Genomic DNA, 19,046 nt, shown 5'->3' with positions numbered 1-19,046 from the left:
AAAAATATGTGAAAAAATACTAAACACACTAAAAACACTAAAATCTACACTAGTATACTACAAAACACTAATTTTCTAATGGAAAACACACTAAAACAGACAAAAATCACCAATTTCACAGGAGTACCCAATTCGCCAACCAACCACAATGAGTCCGCCCGCCAGCTCGACGCGGAAGCGGCATGCAAACAAGTAGTAATAAAATTCAACCGAAGGATTGAAACTGTTGGTGATTTCAGCCGGCCCGCGCGACGCGGAAGTGGTACATAAACAGTAATGAGAAGTTCCGTCGGAACGATAAACGGGAAATCTATCACCCGTCGTGAACTTTTTAAAACTAAGAAATATATTGTGAATGTTGTTATGGCAGCTTCAGGTATTATGGAACTTGGTTGAAGAGAATTAGCATTTCAACTCAACAACTGACGGCTTGCCTTTGTCGTTGGGTCGCACAATCTTTTGTTAATACTGCACCAATCATATGCACGTCTTCATAACTGTCCTTTCTCTACTGGCTTACCATTGCTGTCTGTTTCGCTCTCTGCTTTCACTTCTCATTAGTCATTCGTGAAGGATTACTCATTTCATATCTCAAATCTTGTAAATTACTGGTAATTTTTGCTTAAACTAATGGGAAAGAAGATGACTCCATTTGGGTAGCGACTTTGACGATGCACACAAGGAAACCGCTCTCGAGACCGGAAGTAGAGAAACGAATAGAAGATTCTTGGCAAGTCATACCCAGTCTTATTTTTTTCCAGAAAATTTTAGTTTCCAAACATCCCGCATACAACTCGCATACTAGGATTGTTTAGCTTTAATTTTGAGAAAAAAGTGCAAGTTATATTCGAAATACGGTATCTACTACCTCAAAGACATTCACAAATTTGCATACAACAGTCGAGTCCAAAGCCTGTTGGCTATAATACAGGGGAGGTGCTGTCCAATGGGCCATATAAAGTGGTAAATGAAAACAATACAGCATAGATATTAATAAGCTTCTCAGTTGACATCTGAGTTTCATATAATCAGTTGTATCTTCAAACAACTGGAAGAATGCAGATTGCTTGTAATGTACAAGCAATTGTAATCTGTCTAGTTTTCTCGGTCCCAGAAAGTTGAAACCAAAAGAGCGTAATGTAGCAAAAACTATTTTACTGTCCACCAAACATTGGTATAACATACAGCCTTGATCTAAAATTCACTGAACTTTGCTCTGATTCTAGGCGGTCAAAAAGTATTCAACTCTTCCTTCTTAGATGGAAATATGGAAAGTAAGGAACAACACTAGATCATAAATATTTTGTTTTTATCGATAACACCGACTCTGTAATGTTTTATTATAAATTTTGTTATTTTTTTTAACAAACTTAGATGTACTGATTATTAAACTAGTATTCAAAAGTTTGTAACAATTTATTTGTGAAGCGCAGGTTGTTCTCTTCCTCAACCGTCAAGGACCATCGTCGCGAAAGAGAATTCTTCCTTCTCAAATAAAATAAAAATGCTAATTCCTGGATTAAATTTATGCGTGCATGACTGAAAAATTTTATAAAGACTTTGAAATAAAAAAAGGGAAAATAAGGCTGAATTAACTTAAATAAAGGGATTAATAGCATTCAAGCCTGACTAAAGAATTCTGTAAAGACTTTGAAAAAAAAAGGAATGAATTAACTTAAGTAAAGGAATTAATTCCACTTAGACTAAGCTTTCGATGTATGTAAAGGTATTGGACAAAACAAATCAAAATAAGATAAAATAAAATTGTTCAAAGGGAGCTCATGATTATTTATGGTGATGCCTGTTTTAGTGGTTCCCAGTTTAACTTCCTTCACATAACCTTCATCGTTAAAAGTGCACGAAACGTGATCTAAAGGTAATTGTATTTTGAATACAATTTCAAATTAGCCGTTATGGCTAATTTAAAACTGTATTCAAATAATCAGTCCACCAATGTTTTTAAAGCAAGCTTACTTCGTTCATATTATCGACGAAACGAGCATTTGCGATTTATCGGTTCTCTTAACTTTTCGTCTTCCCAAGATGGAAGCGTCGAAGGTTTTATTAATCCTGGATATATCTTGATTTTTAGCAACGCAAGCTAAACTGATTATAAATCCAAGGAATGTATGATATCTGTCAGTCATGAAATATAAATGCCTACAGTCATTTCCACAATAATTCTAAACAACTCAACTGAATAAATAAATTTTCTGGTGCAGTTCGTCTTCGAAAGGAAGTTGAGGCAACTCTTTTAGCCCTAATTTTGACATCGGTTAGCTTCTAATTTCCACAATTAGTCATGATCTGTAGTTGAGTTCAGTTTGCAGACTTACAGACGAAAACTGCCGGAATGTTGTGTTACTAACTCTAACTAGCATTATCTAAAATACTATCAGTCTAGCATCGATTTTTCTCACTTGGGAAGGAAAAAAGAAACGATTTTTTTCAGGAAAAAAATCTGTTTGCTTATATCAGAGATGGACGCATTCCTGAATTGATTAAAAAGCAAATAAAAAATATATCCTTATAGATATCACCAGAAAGAAGGCTAGACATGTATAAATCATTCAACTAAACCAACTTATTCCATATTTCTATAGGGAAAATATTCTTGATGCTGATTTTCTGCCTTCAACAACAAACATGAAGTGTTAAAGAGCAAAACAGCAAAACTACACACAACTTCCAAATCTCCACTTCACAAATACTCAAAGTAATTATAAGCTTAATTAGGTACATTTCCAACTTTAGTTGACCAAACCACGCACTCGTTTCCCGACGGAAAATCATCTTTCAGATTTCTGATTCACTATTAATTTTACTTTTACCTAATACACGCTAATTATGCTATTATTATCAAAAGTTGCACATATATTAGTTCCGATATCGATTGTCAAAATGCTCAACTTAAAATCTTTTTTGTTTTATCTTCTACGTCATTCTGCCACATTCGGTTATTTTCCGTTTTGAACATTTCATTTTTTCAATTCATGAGTAAACTAAATTTTCTAATAACTTTTCTAAAAGTTAAACTCGGAATCTAAAAGAAAAGAAATATTTATAATTTCCAATATATTCTCGGAGATGTTAAAATTCATATCTCCAATAAGCTTTTTTCCCCAACTGCACTGATTCAGAAGGATGAAATATTATCAGAAATACTTCACAAAAATTCTTCATATATTCATATAATCACAGATAATGTCAACCATACTCCACTGTTGCTGTCTTTCTCGTCCTCTCATCATTCTAAATATATTTTTTCCCCTAGATTCATTTCTGATCTCAACTAGTGCTAATTTCCTTTCTCATGGAGCAAAAATCAAACATACCCTATCATCACTGTATTGTCAGACGTTATAAAAATGCTAAGTGGAATGATCGGGTTTTCATACTTTATTGCTTTGATTGTATTATTTTTTACAATCTTGTGATCAAACATTAATGCAGAATGCACAACTGAATCAATTACTATATTATGAAAGCATTAATTTCTATTCCATTTAAATTCTCATACCTTCTGTAATACCTGGTTCTTTAAGATGTATGTATGCGGCTTAAGAGTAAACTTATCGCGGATGGCTTTCATCAAAATCTCGTTTTCTTCTTAGTTGCAAGTAAATTATCAAGCCCCAAAATCCGATCTCGAAAGTACTCAGGCTAGGAAACTGCATCATGTTCAAAAGGAAGTCACGCTTTCTGGCCCATTACAAAACCCTGGTTGTTACTTTTGTCAACCATGTTCGCCTCTCCTTTGTATCATTACTAAGAGAAAAAGGCAATCTAATAACATACTCTTTATCCAGTTTCTCAGTAAGAATTTCAGTAAATTTTATTCCACCATCCCAAACTCACAATTACAATGCTTCTATTGACTTTTCATGAGAGAGGGATAAAAAAATCTTGTTCAATCTGAATAGCAAAAACCTTTATTCCAGTGATGATGATGACATTCTCTAACTGTTCTGAAGTTTGGTTCTCTTTTTTTAATTATTGCTTTTCTATGCTATCCCATTTCACTGGTATTTATGCTGCAACTTTGGAATCATTCCAGCCTATATCCCTAATATGTATGGCATAGTTTTACTATCAAACTGCCTTCCTATTGTTTATTATGTTAATTCTTTTAATAAAGAATTCTATTAAAATTTGACTTATTTTATTTCTTAGAACCTTTCTTCCTAACGATAGTTCTTGTGGTATACATCCGGCCATTTTCAAATTAACAGAGAATTATACTGGAAAACAAAACAGAAATCTCTCTTTTGCTCCAGTGGTTAATTTACTTGAATTATTACGCATGCATGAGAAACGTTTTGTTTCTTCATGATTGGGTGAAATAAGAATGAAAACAAGAATATAATTTTTTTGTCAAGCTTTTACTTCACACGAAGAAGAACCTGTTACAATTATCTGTAATTCAGAGAATCGTAATAATGTGATATTCTTATCAAGTATCATCAAGGCTCCTCCTGATGTCATTCGAAACGGTCTTCTATACGGGAGCTTACTATATTTTCACACACGTCTCTCTAACTCTGTTGAAACAGGTCAACAGCTACTCAACACCTCTTTCCAGTTAACTCTAAATTCACAGATCTCCAAGAAACAGCATCTGCATTTTATTATGGGTAATTTACAGGTTTTAGGACATTATAATCCCCCCCCCACACACACACCAATTTTTAAAATTTTAAACCTTGAGTTCATGAGATAATCCTGTTCGATTACTATTTAAAGATTTATAAACATCCACCATGCAAAAGTTGTATTAATTCTCTCTCTCTCTCTCTCTCTCTCTCTCTCTCTCTCTAATTATACTACTTAACATCGATTTTGTAAATAGATACAAAACATGCTTAGTTTATGAAAACATACTTTAAAAAAGTATGTTCTCATATGAATATGCTTAGTTTAGAGAACTAAGCATATTCATATGAGATATAATATTCGAATATGTTTAGTTTAGAGAACATACTTTAAAAAAGTGAAAGTATTATTTTTTTTTTCTACAAATCTCAGGTTTTTTGTTATGATTATATCACAGTTCTGTTAAATGTTGATCAATAAGAAAAATATATATATACAAAGATAGTTTAGCTGTTCACTATCCATTATCCCAGCATTGTAATAATATTTCTCTGTTGATTGATTATCACAGAGGAAAGCTTGTGAGCTCTTTAATCAACAGCCTGCAGATTAAAATTCATTTGAGCCTGAGCGTTTATGAATGTTTTAGATGAAGTTCTACTGGCGTGTGTGTATGTGGCAACCAAACTGCCTATCGAATGTCTGAATTTGCTTGAAAAAGTACCATATCTGGTACAGGGTTTCTGATTTTTTTTTATTTCGAGTGCCCTTGGTTTATTAAATTATTTTCCTTCTCAATGTCATCGTTGTTACAAATTCCAGTATTCATCTCAAGATATGAAGCTAGAACAATATGACATTATTGTTCCTATAGTTTCATTGTTGAATTTCCATTATTGAAGACTTAGGTCCAAGCAATTTTGAAGTTTGTCACTAAGGTAAACTGAAATTTTTGATAGAAACATATAAGACCTTCATTTGAAATGGGAGATGCTTATTAACGACTTCATAAATATAACTCATTATCATTTTTTGATGTTGCTCTCACCCACGAAAGGGTTATTAGCAAACCTATAGTAGATTCTGCCCGATTGGCAGGCTAAGGATATATTTCTCTCTTTTTTTTTTTTATCAATTTTATATTTTGTTTATTTTTAATTTATTTTTTATGTTGTCGGGAAACCTTTTTCTAGAGACCAAACATGGAATTTTTTTTCTCTCCACTTCAGGCCTCCAACAAGCAGGGCGGTGGTCTCACACCACACCAGGCAATTAATTTCATCTCACACTTAAACACAATCACAAAAATCCATGCTAACTGCGAAATCAGAACCTGGCGCCTGTTGGCTGGAGAGCAAGAAAGCTAGCCATTCGGCAAGCTAGACCAGAAAATCATTATCTCGTGATAATGATTTTTAATTTACATGTGAACCGAAAGGTCATCATATCTCAGCACTGAAATATCTTGTAACGAAGGTCTAGAAACTTCTGGGAGTATCTAAATATTGATGTACTGATCTTCTGCAAAATTCGAAGTTTAGATAAGATATTAAAATGTTGTTCATTTTTAGAAAATCCGGATACAGTATTCAAACAGGAATGGTAATTTATTACACGATCTTCATTCAATTGAATCACTGGTATCCTGAAAGTCGTCGCAGATTGCGTTCATGACACATACATTGGTGTCGAAAAGCTAAGGATGAACACTGTTTTCTAAGATTAGAACCACATATTCAGACGAATCAGCTTGTGGCAATTTGCATAACTGAAGATTTCGAGTAGAAAGGGGTTACACATTCAAATTTTCGAATCGTGGGCAAAAGGTCAGATGATAGCACTACACGGGATAAAAGGCAAAACGAAGAAACGAATTGTGTTTGAAGGAAACTCTTTCCGTGAAGGAATAAAGTTGCAAATTTGGACGTCTTGTAATATCTCAAAGATACTATCTTGATGATTTTAGGCAGGGAAGAATTATTGGAAAGCTTGAAGAAGGCCGCAGATTTACTGATATTGCAAGTCAGTTTGGAATCTCACATTGCGTTGTATCCAGGCTCTGGGAAGCATTTCAAACCAATGTATTGTGTTCCAGATTTGCTAAGAGATCGCCCTCTCTCTCTACCACGGAGCATGAAGACGAACTTTTGGTTATGACAACAAAATGTAATCGACGTACACGGCAAGTCCGCTCACAGGCTACATTGAAGTAGGTTCGCGGATCTCGACAGGCATTTATACAATTGAGAAGTTTTTATGAATTCTTACAGAGGAAATGGCTTACGCGACTGCTTGATAGGTCAACAGCATCTCCAGCCATTGATAACAGACCAAAGTCCATGTCATTGTATTCCCAATCGGTCTTATGTTTAACCTTTGAAACAGCTGAGGAACAGAAAGGGTTCCTTGAAGTCAGTTGAAAAAAAATAACGAAGCAAGGAACCAATATCAAAGGTAACTACAACTACAAAGCCTCATTTCAGCAGAAACGAACCAACATAAGAAAATAGTTCCTCGATTATTCTGCGAGCCAAGGTGCAATGGACGGCAGTGACCACAACATTCAAAATCAGTAAATCAAATTTTACAACAGCCAGAAGCACGAAGAGGAAGTTCAAATACTGTCAGGGATGAGAGCTGACTACGTCATCCTCGCTTTTAGACTATTCAAACGTTCGCTTCAAAAAGTGGAAAAAAACTTCAAGGTGGGTGATACCGTGCGATGTAATAGAAACCCCGAGAAGATTACAAGAGACCTCCAAACCCGTGAACTAAACCCTGTTAGAGTTAGACGTATATTCCACCAAGCACATAAACGGACAATGTCTTCTGTCCAAGTGAAAATCAGCAAACAAAACCGAGAAATCTACGACCTGAAATCCGTCTGCGACACGACTATAAAACAAGAACCGTTAGGACGGAAGGCATCAACTGGACAATGCCACCGTTGTTATGGCCACTCGTAAAGCAGCTGAAAGGGCCGATTTCCTCAACCGAAAGAAAACAAAGCCTGCTTCCTGCAAAAAAAAAAAAAAAAAAAAGAAAAAAAAAGAAAAAAGTCATCTGAAGGAGTTAACTGCGGCGGTCCACATCCACTAACTACAGAGAATGTACCCAAAAATCATCAGGAGGAAACCAAAGACGCCACCATCAAATCCACGGGCACTCACAACAAATGCTTCTTTCCTAACGGCACAACAAAATAACCCGAGCATGCACCTCGTACGCAGAGGTGGTGGCTTCAAAGACGCCAATAAAAGCCGAACCTCTGTGCCCACCCAATTGAGCAAAGAAGCAAATGTGGCAGCCACTCTGGGCAAAATGTTAATCGATTTCACAACAACAGCCTTCCCCCCCCCCCCCCCACCAGCCAGAACTCTATAACACGTTTCTGAAGCATATATAAACAATACTTACTACACCAGTCGATGGTTAACAAACACAGATACACAGATGGCCAAACTCTTTATACATTGTGTCCTGGAATGCCGACGATATGTATTTAGGGAACAAAATGTGCGGGCTCTACGAATTTACGACACACTAAAGTGCTGAAATAATTCTCGTAAGAAACGCACTTCGGTCCTGCAGACAACCTGTCTAAGGAACTGCGTTCTATACCGCAAAGATAAGTCCAATACAAGAGTGGAGGTCAAAGCCGAAAATGCTGGTCCCCTGAAAATGTGTGCCATGTATCTATCCAAATGAACAATTACTGGAAGTAAACTTAACTAAAAACAAAAAAAAATCAGTGCTATTAGTAGCAGCAGACCTGAAAGTTAGACACCAAACCTGAAACAGCGTAACTAAAAATAGAAATGGTAGAACCCCTCAACGCCTTTGCTATCTCAAGGAACACCTTGATTATGGAACCTCCAAAATCCACGGACTAGAATGTGGAAGAACCTCCTGGATGTCCTGGACATCAGGAGGTTCTTGTGATGATGCCACAAAATATCCCTAATCAATACCAAATGAGTGCAATGGACTACCTCAGCTTTGATCACAAATTAGTTTCACTCCAGTTCTGCTCATAATATGACAATATCCCAGATCGTGTCTTGACCATCTGGACAAAACTGACTGCCGCGTTACACGTATCTATTGGCTCAGCTCTAGCAATTCATTCAAAAGAAAAAATGGACGACTCAGTATCGAGACTAGAATAGCAGATAACTATTACCTGCGGCCACCGCGAATAAGTCGGACACAAACTCCAATGGACTGTGGGATGAGATTAAAAACCTTATCTGTGAAATGAACAGAGCCAGGCGCCAATACCACAGAACACTAGCTCCAGAACATCGACAAGCGCTCAGCAAGACTACGAATGAAGTTCAATATGCGTTTAGAAACTATCGTGATAAACAGTGGGAAAGAAAACTTCAATCTTTAAACACAAATGACCAGATATTGGGAAAAATGACCAAAACTCTACGCATAATCGTAAATCACTCCCACCAGTTCATTGTAAAAGTGATCTGGTTTACAAGTACGTAGACATTTAAAGGTTTGCCGACAGCCTAGAGAAGCAGTGTAGTTCAAATTACACTCACACAGATCTAGACTTTATGAATCAAGAATACACCTGAATACAATTATACGCTAAAATTCAGAGTACGTAAATCCCATCCAACCGACATCCCCTGCTGAGGTACGTGAAACATCACCAAAATTTAAATAACAAAGCATTATTCCCAGATGGGATATCTAACAAAATCTTGTAGTGCCTTCCACATAAAGCTGCAATGCATATTTTTCTCTTATTAATGCAATAGTAAGATATCACTACTTTCCAGCACGACAGAAAGTAACAATACAATCTTACTCCTATAATAGTCGAGTCAGCCTGCTTTCTTGCCTAGGAAAATTAGCTGCGAAGGTAATACTAATAATACTACAGAAAGTCACTAAAGAAATAAATCTCATTCTCAGTGAAGAATCTGGATTTTAGAACACAATTCAATCAAACAAGTTCTCAGAGTCGTGAAAACCTCAGCATGGGATTCAACTGGGAGGAACGGACTGCAGCGATCTTTCTGAACGTTGCCAAAGCATTCGACAAAATATCGCACAAGGGGGCATCTTTTTAAACTTCTGCATCCAAATTCTCTAGACCTAGTCAAACAGAGAAAGTCGTACCTCAGTGATCGCAAACTCCGAGTGCAGTTTCAGTGAATTAGATCGTCTGAATCCAAAATCATAGCAGGTGTCCTCCCAGTACTCTTGACTGTTACCCTCTGCTCTTTGCAGTCTATGTGGATGGCATCCCACCTACACTTGCCACCACAACTGCCCTATAGGCAGATGATACTATAATGATAGTGCGCTCCTTTAGGCCTTGATTATAACTGCAAAATGGATTATCTGAACTAGAACAGCGGTTCAAAAAATGGCGAAATGATGTTAATGCAGATAAGAGCACTGCAATGCTCTTCACAAGGACTAATGTCCCAGGAGGGGTAAGGGATCATATTTGGCAAAGCATTTGTATCTAACTAAGTATATTATTTCGCCAACTTACGAGTACAATTAGATAAAGGGTTTTGCCTCACGACCGATATCGATTATGGTGGCTGCTTAAAAGCAAATGGTGCAGTAAGACACTGTAACTGTCGTAGCTTTTTGAACATGGAACTCATACAAGATGTTGATCAGGCTAGTTCCTGATGTGTGGCTCACCCGTCTGGAACACAGTGGACAAACTACAGATAATTTAAAACAAATATTTGTAATAAACTTGAAGCTTCAATAGAAGCCGATATCCCAGATATCATATCTTTCCTATGTGGACGGATTGCCAAATTCTTTGCAAATGTTGCCATTCACTCTAACTCATTAACCCACCAAGGGGTAGACTACAGTGAGCAGGATGCTGCAAAGCACGAACGTCTCTAAACCATGCTGAACAGGTAACTTATTAAACCCGCTGTCAGCAGTCCCAAATTTGCTAGTCAAAGGTTCAATAATATCCAGTGTCCCTTACGGTCTATTGCCTAGCAGTAGACTAAAAAAATAAAAATAATAAAAGAAACTTAAGAATACTAGTCATTACACCACAATGAAAGAACCAAGTGCTCAATAGTCATCCTTAATTCACAGATTTCTTCGCAAATCCGACAAAGCGATAAAGGACCATAGGTCCACTCAATCCAGTCAATCATCCAAAGCGAAGAGTTCACATTGGTATCTCTTCTAGGTCTAGCTCACACTGATAACATGTATATGTCTGGAGCTGCTGTGGATGGACGACCTTCTCGTTCGCTGGTAGGGCGGTGCACGATTCGAGAGAACGGGAGCATTTCTTTTCAAAAGCTCATCTGTACTGAATTGGGCTGAGACTTGGCATAGTGGAGTATATGGCTGAGGCTGTGAGGGAATGAGGGTAGTGTTCCGGTGGAAGCTAAGACTGCTTGAGATTTTCGAGAGCTTTATGAACTAAGTGAGAAAGTAGCCTTTTTCAGGTACCTCATGAGTTTTTAAAAAAACCGAATATATTGAACCAATGAAATCTACAATAAAGTTGGAATTAGTCTGGACAGTGACTCTTTCCTTAATAAAAAGCATTACTCAAGTCAAAATGATACGTGATTTGCATTATGAGATATTAAGACAATTGATGTCTTACTGTCTACCTAGCTGCATAGATACCTCAAGCGCAAATTTTATTTGTTTACAATTGGATAAAAAGGATTAAACAAGAATATAGTTTATTGGCAAGTTTAATTTAATTTGTACATAAATGAAAAATACTTTCTACATTTATTTTTTGTTGCCTTAAATTAATACCTGTTAAAATGGGATCTGCTTTCACAGCAGTAGAGCACCCGTTGTAGAATCATTTCTAGCAGCAGACCAAAGGAATATTTTAGACCTTTTCAGTAAGTTTGAGAGTTTGTTCGTTTGATATTTTTCACAAGAAAGTCAGATTTTGTTGAAGGTACGTCATATTTATTGGTCTTCGGATTTACTTTTCACTCTTTCTTAAAAAAACTCCTGATTATTTTTAAAATTACATTAGATAAATTACATGCTTGTAAGAGAGAGAGAGAGAGAGAGAGAGAGAGAGAGAGAGAGAGAGAGAGAGAGAACCTGCATAATATAGAGAGAGAACCTGCATATGAATTAGCATAATATTTATGCTAATTCATAAATTTTACTTTTACTCTGAACAAATGAGGTCAAGTACTATGGCTGCTCAAGTTGGTTGACAGTGGACAGCGTTTTTTCTCTCCACCAGACAAAGCGTGAGTTCGAATCCAACTGACGACAATCCTTCTTACCCAAGGCCTGAAGTTGGCTTCAAATTCTGTGTATATTTATTCAGAAAGTTATACTGCATATGATATAGTTGTTTTAAAAATTATATGATCCAGAAAGGTGCTCTACAGCATATATCCCATTTATATACAGTAACTGCCAATGGAACAATTCATTATACGTTTATTACCTTTTCCAGTTTTTTTAATTGGTTCAGCGATAACAGCAATAATTATTACTAATACTGGTAATAATACGAATAATAATAATTATTAATATTGATAACAATTTTTAGGAAATTCTTTTACCATACTATTCTCGTCCTTCCCTTATTCTCTGTAGGCGCAAATGAATAATTTATAGCGCCCTTTAAAAAGCATCATAAAGAAAGTTTGTACTTGAAGAGAATGAAATATATCACAAGAAGTTGTTGCTCCTCGATTTCAACAAACATATCAATTGCAAGTAAGTGGTTCCGTTTCATATATAACTTTCTATTTTATTCTGTAGAATTTAGGCTGAAAGTCAACTTCATTTTCTCGAGTAAAGAAATATCTTACAAAATCCTAATCTGTTTTCCTACGGAGGTTAGCGTGAAAATATACATTAAAAATAATTTTCTTTCCAAGAAATTTGCAAATATATTTTTACACTTTCATGTATATATATATATATATATATATATATATATATATATATACATGAAATTCCTAATGTTAAGTTTTCATCTTGGAACTGTATGCATAATAATGAAAAATCAGCTTGTGCAATTAGTTGTGCGATGCGATATTCCTTTCATTTTCATCCAGAGAAATATTAGGTCACTGAAAATCTAAGATTTCTTAATATTTTTACATAATAGAAAATACATGTAATTCCAACGTTGTTATTTACTCATCAGAAGCAAATAGACTTTTTTGTCATTTCTTAAGGTGGTGGGCTGTTATCCAAAGTGATTTCTGAATTATTTAGAACGCTTGAAGGTTAGTCTACTCAGGTAACCTTAAACGAAAAATAAAACGAAAATTTATGTACTGAGGAACATGCATGATTGTTTTTTTTTGTTATTCAGTGTGCACGTGCATGGAGTATCCGAAAAAAAAAAACGAAAAAAGACACCCCTTTGGACGGCCAATTCATTCATACTGAGCACATTAAATTCCTGAACTTTTACAAAATTTATATTTGATTTATTCATTTATTTATTTTTAAAACTACAAATCGATATATATTTACAGTGTTACACTAATAACGGAGATACACAGGGTGATTTCGTATTTGTGCTAAGAAACTGAGAAACGTGAGATTGCTCTAGCAGTTTTGCTAATGTCAGCAGGTATCATTATATTGTACTAAATTATTTTAATATTATTTTTAATTTTAAGGTATCTTGCTCGTAGCCCTCTCTTTCCCACCATCTTGGCCATGGATGTTTGTAAAGGCCTGCTATGGACGGCTTACATAGCTCCTTGAATTTATACGTTTTTTTTTTATTTTTTTTTAAAGGCGAATGTAACTTTTTTTTTTGTTTGGACTAGCAGGGTTTGTTACTTTGAAGTAATGAATCACTTAATTACTTTCGAAACTCTCGTAGCGTTTAAATAATGTTTAAAATACTAACATTGTAAATATTTATTTATTTTTCCTTTTAGTATATGGTCACATGAATTAACCCTGGTCCATATTTAAATCTCTATAAATTTGTTACTAATTGATTAAAATTCTAACTCCTTCCCATTGGAGAATTAACAGTGAATTCCTTTTCCACTTTTTGGGAGTTCTGTTCTATAAGCAAGTTATTCAACACGGTATTGCTACAATATAGGTTATATAGTTTGTTGCAGTTTGGAATGTCGATTCGCACATGATATTGCTTGTACGTATGGGGCTTAGTCATCTCGATAGTTCAAGCACGGTCAGTATATCCAAGATAAACTTACTAAAATTTAGTGTCTTTCAACTTTTGTAAAAGATTATACACTGGTTGATTAAAGTTCTCACTCATCCCACTTGGAGAATTAACAGTGAGCTCCTTTCCCTTTTCTTGGTGTCCAAAAAGCTAAGGCCGAATTCCATTTTGAGCCTGTATATGAAAAAAAGTTTCATGACTAAGCCAAATGTTCCATCAATTTATTACCAGCATAATAAATTATATTGGACAAAAATGCTATAAATTTCGTACAAATTTACAAATTTCCTAAGGACGTAGTTAAGGAATTAATGTACAGAGCATACAGAAAACTATGAGGAGAGCCATTTAAGAATGGATGTGTCCACCCCGAACTGCAATGCAGCTCTCAAAGTTTCGTACCATGCTTAGCAGCGAGTTATTCAGGGGGTATTAGAGCAAACTTCCCTCCTTCAGAGCAAGGATAACGCCTTGTTTGTTTTCTGGAGTGAAATTTCGCATCTCCCTATTGAGTCTCAAACATATTCTATGGGCTTGAGATCTGGGGAGAGTGCTGACTACTCGATTCAATTAATATTCTCGGTCTCCCGAAGTATCTCCACTGCTCGTTTATGATGTAATGTGTTATCACATGACCCCTTTGAGCGGAATTCGAAAACTGTAATGTGTACCTACTTTCTACTCAAAATCGTCGGTTATGTAAATTGCCACAAACTGATTTTTGTCTGAATTGCCACAAGTCTGAATTTGCGGTTGTAATGATCAGAAATAGTGTTGGTCTTTAGGTTTTGGATACCAGTGTAGTGGTATTAAATTTCTCATTCTAGAAGCGCAACACTTCTCATAAACTGGTTCAGATCTACTTCTTTCCTTGTCTTCTTTTTTCTCAATATACAAAATTAAACACGAAGTTTCACAATTACAACCTACTTGGGAATAAGTACGTTTACGCTAAGAACAATAGCAACATAAGGAACATTGACAAATTAATGGAAATTGCTAAATTAAGTCTGATCTAACAGCATGCCATTAATGTACAAAGCGTACAGTAAAGTATGCGGAGAGCCATTTCAGAATGGAATATGTCCACCCCGAACTGCAATGCAGCTTTCAAAACTTCGTATCATGCTTAACAGCGAGTTATTCAGAAGCTATTAGGGAAGACTCCCCTCCTTCAGAGGAAGGATAACACTCTGAAGGAGGGGAGTGTCTTAGCCTTCAGAATATAATTTAATCTATCATTATCGGAAATCTGAATTAGGTTGATATTATAGTTACTTCAAATACATCACATTAACATTATAAATAACTGAATGCAATGCGCAATAACAAGTAATATTCAGGAATAGTCGTATTCTTTTCTTTTTTATATAGACATAAGAAGACTACAGTTCATGAAAATAAGATTGATCATTGAAGGTATTTAAAAATAAAACAGAAAGAAAGAATGTCCACTGTATGTCAATATGATTAAAGTGTATTGCTTCTTACCTCATGCTATTCAAAAATGATGTAAATATCATAACCCATGCACAATCGCATCTCTTTCAGGTTGGTAGTGTATTTTGTAAAACCAAAGTAAAAACCATAAAAATAAAAAAAGGCTCCTGAGCCCAGTCAGTTTTTTATTTGAAGGTGAAACTAGCTGATCTCACACGGAGGTGAAGGGAATTTTAGTCCCACATAAAAATTTGGTGTTTTCATTCCGCGAAACAGGCAAAAGAGCCAGAAAAATATACTCAATCGATAGCCTTATACAGGATAAAAAGCCATATCAGAACATTCATTGATATTCTAAGATGGAACGTTAGTAGTCAGTGACATGCCAGTGAGTCTAATGCTCAAGGGAAAAATGGGATAAAAATAAAAACAACTCTGATTACGTTCTTTCCTTTCTCCACCTCTTTTTTCTTTTTTAATTTTGAATAAAAGACGCCCCTGACACCACTGATATTAGAACTCCCATCACTGATTCTTAGGCGAGAGCAAGATGCTCATTGATTGTTCTTATTAACAGTGCAATTGAATCTCATTTCAACTTTCTGTAATTCCAGTTACAGATCGAAAGTTATTGATTTGCTTTCATTTGAAAGTGGTATTCAGTAGGGGCACTTTTTTCAAATTTGAGAATAGGCCAATTAGTTGCAAATAGACCAAATACTAGCAACCACGTCATAGCATTGTTTGCTTATGCTATAGCTAAAATGTCATGTCAAATTATGAAATAGAAAAAAAACCACAGTAATTTACAAAGTCTTCCTTCTGACTGGTTTCCTCCTCCTCCGCATACTCTTAATAGCATTGATCCACGAGTTTTGACCACATTTAGAGTACGGCCCTTTTTTACGATGGCCTGGAGCATTGTTGAACTGAATGCTATGAGTTATTTTTAGAATAATTTACAATTTCTAAAAATTATTCAATATATATGAATATATATGAATTATAAGAATACATTTCAATACTCTCTCTAAAACACTTTATTTTATTTGAAGTAATTACGCTAGAAAATCACGATTAATGTTCATATTTCTACTTCTCCTTATTAACTACTCACATTACTTAACGAAAAATATCAGCAGAAAAGGTAAAACTTCAAACTATGTCAATCTGTTTGAAGACCTTGTTAACTGAGAGGTTAGCGTACCTGCTTTCTAACCAACAGAGTACGGTTTACGCGGGTGGTCTGAAAATAATCCAAACAGCAGTCAAAACAGCGGACAGAAGCCAATTGTTCAGCGCCAAAGAAGACAAAGTCGGTTCCATCAGCAGGAAAGGTCATGGCATCGGTGTTTTGGGATGCTAAAGGCATTTTGCTCATTAATTATCTTGAAAAGGTTAAAAAATAACCGGGGAATATTATTCCGATATTTTAACTTGACAGACGAAAAAATTCGTAAGAAAGACTCGGTTTGCGGAGGAAAAAAAATCATCTTTCATCAGGACAATGCATCTGCCCACAAAGGTGTTTTGTCAATGGGAAAATTAAGGGAATGCACTATGAAGTGTTGGAACATCCACCCTATTCACAAGATGTCGCTCTCTCTGACTTCTACCTCTTCCCAAAACTAAAACTCTTTCTCGCTGTCAGCGTTTCACTTCAAATGAAGAGGTGATGCAGCTGTAGAGGGGTATTTTTCAGATCTTACTGAGAACCACTACAGGGACGGGATAATGGTGCTGCAATAAATGTATCAGTCTTAAGAGAGATTATGTAGAAAATAAAAATAATTTCGAAATTATAAATTCGTTTTTTTCATTGTTAGACCGAGAACTTCTCAGACCATCTTCTTACAAATTGCAGTCTCTCAGGGATGTTTGGCCTGTGATTGTCTTTAGGCGAGAGATGTCTCCCAGAGATATAGAGAGTAGTCGCCTCCCAAGTTCATCACCTGGTGGGAGACTGCATCCCCCTTTATTTATTGCAAGCCTCCAGGAGTGAATTGAGAAAATTATATGTTTCGTCTCTAGAACAAGGCCTTTCGATTAAGTAAAGAAATAAAATAAATATATTCAACACCCTTAGTCCAACCATCATACTAATGTACAATAAGTTTACAAGCTTTCCTGGGAGTTATGTCACATTAAATAAAAAACAACTTTGATGTCAATTTCAAGAAATCAAGATGTGTTTCTTAATAACTATTACTTAAAAAATTAAGGCACGATTGATTATTGATTACATGCAAGATTACTTTCTTTTAGTGCTGATGGAGCCAGTATCATCACTGGTTCCTAGAGTAACTCAAATACAGTATATTTATCTACTGACTCGCAAAGTGACATTACTGGTTCAGCCAGTAGTATGAATAATTTAACTACCACTTTCATAAAAAGTGAGAGTCATTAATGCTCTTTCTAATGATAAAAAATCTCGAGTAATTCATGACGAAATAAGGCATGATTCTTCCTTTGCGAATATCCTTTAAAAAGTACACTCAATATAAAGAAAGAAAGAAATTGGCTGCAGTTTAGAAGTGGTGTTCCCTAAGATATTATCTTAGTTGCTGAAAATGTTAATTCTGCTCTAAAACTCCAACAACACAATAAGCAATATTCAGGATTAGTTATATGACGTGAGCAATTTCTGCAGGTTTTACGAAGAAATAATGAGCAGCACGAAAAAAGCACATACATCATCTGAAACAGGAACTCAAAGCATTTTGTTCGCAAGCACAACAATTCATTTACGAAGGTACCACATACCCAATGTATTGTGCTAATGATTTAATGCGAGCAGACAGGATTGGGCTTTTTTGTTTTTAATTTTTTTAAATCATTGTCATTTCAAATTCTGTTTTTTTGTTTTACGAGCGTTTAGAATAAAGTATGAAAATAATCGTATTCGTAAAATAACCGTAAACTCCACTTGTAATTGTTATCTTAAATTGGAAAGTTCGCATCTGTAAAGGGAAGAGTCCCAGTCGACACTTGGTAGCCAAAAAACATTGATAGTGTTGGGCAGTTTTTTATGCGATGCCAACTTCCGTTGGCTTCGCAGGTTGGCCGAGTGGTTAGCGTGTCCGCTCTCCAGCCAAGAGGCCGTGGGTTCGAATCCCGCCATGGGCATGGATGTTCGTGACTGTCCTACAAATTTTGTGTGGAAAGGGAAACTGCGACCTGCCACTTATTCTAGCAAAAGACATCACTGCCAAACCATGTGAGGTACGGCAGTAATCATACGGCGTCTACGGACGTCAAATGTGAAAATTTTTATTTTAACGAAAGTTGACATGATAGGGAATGACATTAGGAAAATATACAGTAGACTTTGGCGAATTCTTCAAAAATATCATTCTCTGGAGCGGGCCATTACACCGAACTTCCAGCAGATTTCTATATATTTTGCAAGTATATGATGACGTGCATAGAGGAAGAGAATGGAACATTCTTGTCATATGTGTGTCTGTTTTAGAGACAAGACCAGAATTCATCTCTTAGTTGTAATCAACTGCACTTTTGTCATAGAATAACGAAAATGACTTATATTAGAAGCCAAGTGTGAATAACCAACAGTTCAATTAAGTACTTAGGTGCATGATGAACTCACTATATTAGCGAATAATTCATAGCTGCACGTTCTTTAATAACTTTAACGTCTCTACAGGCAAACGCCTAGCATATAGCATGATAGCTTCGAGCAAGATGCTAGACATCCAGCAGGCTTCGATTTATAGAATTCATATTCATTAATTCATAGCCAAGAATCGAATTCGAAACTTAACAAACTGCAAACAGGTCTATTTTATTTCGAGTCATGTCATAGATATATATTTCTCCTCTT

The 19,046-nt window shown here is 35.7% G+C and overlaps 1 protein-coding gene across 2 annotated transcripts in view; it reads left to right on the top strand.

The window, feature by feature from the left end:
- LOC150094465 (uncharacterized) overlaps nucleotides 1-19,046 on the top strand; it is a 200,372-nt gene that overhangs the window by 116,076 nt on the left and 65,250 nt on the right. Inside the window, exon 2 of one of the 2 annotated variants that reach the window (XM_090411993.1) lies at nucleotides 12,196-12,318. The exons of the other annotated variant lie outside the window; for it this stretch is intronic. The gene's annotated coding sequence lies outside the window, so the exon portion shown is untranslated. The remainder of the gene's footprint in view (nucleotides 1-12,195; nucleotides 12,319-19,046) is intronic. 2 annotated transcript variants of the gene reach the window in all.

Source organism: Typopeltis vanoorti, chromosome 22, assembly GCF_054136105.1.
Source record: "Typopeltis vanoorti isolate ZY-2024b chromosome 22, IOZ_Tvanoo_1.0, whole genome shotgun sequence".
Lineage (NCBI taxonomy): Eukaryota > Metazoa > Arthropoda > Arachnida > Uropygi > Thelyphonidae > Typopeltis > Typopeltis vanoorti.
The sequence above is the reverse complement of the archived record's forward strand: the minus strand, read 5'-3'. Positions and strand labels throughout refer to the sequence as shown.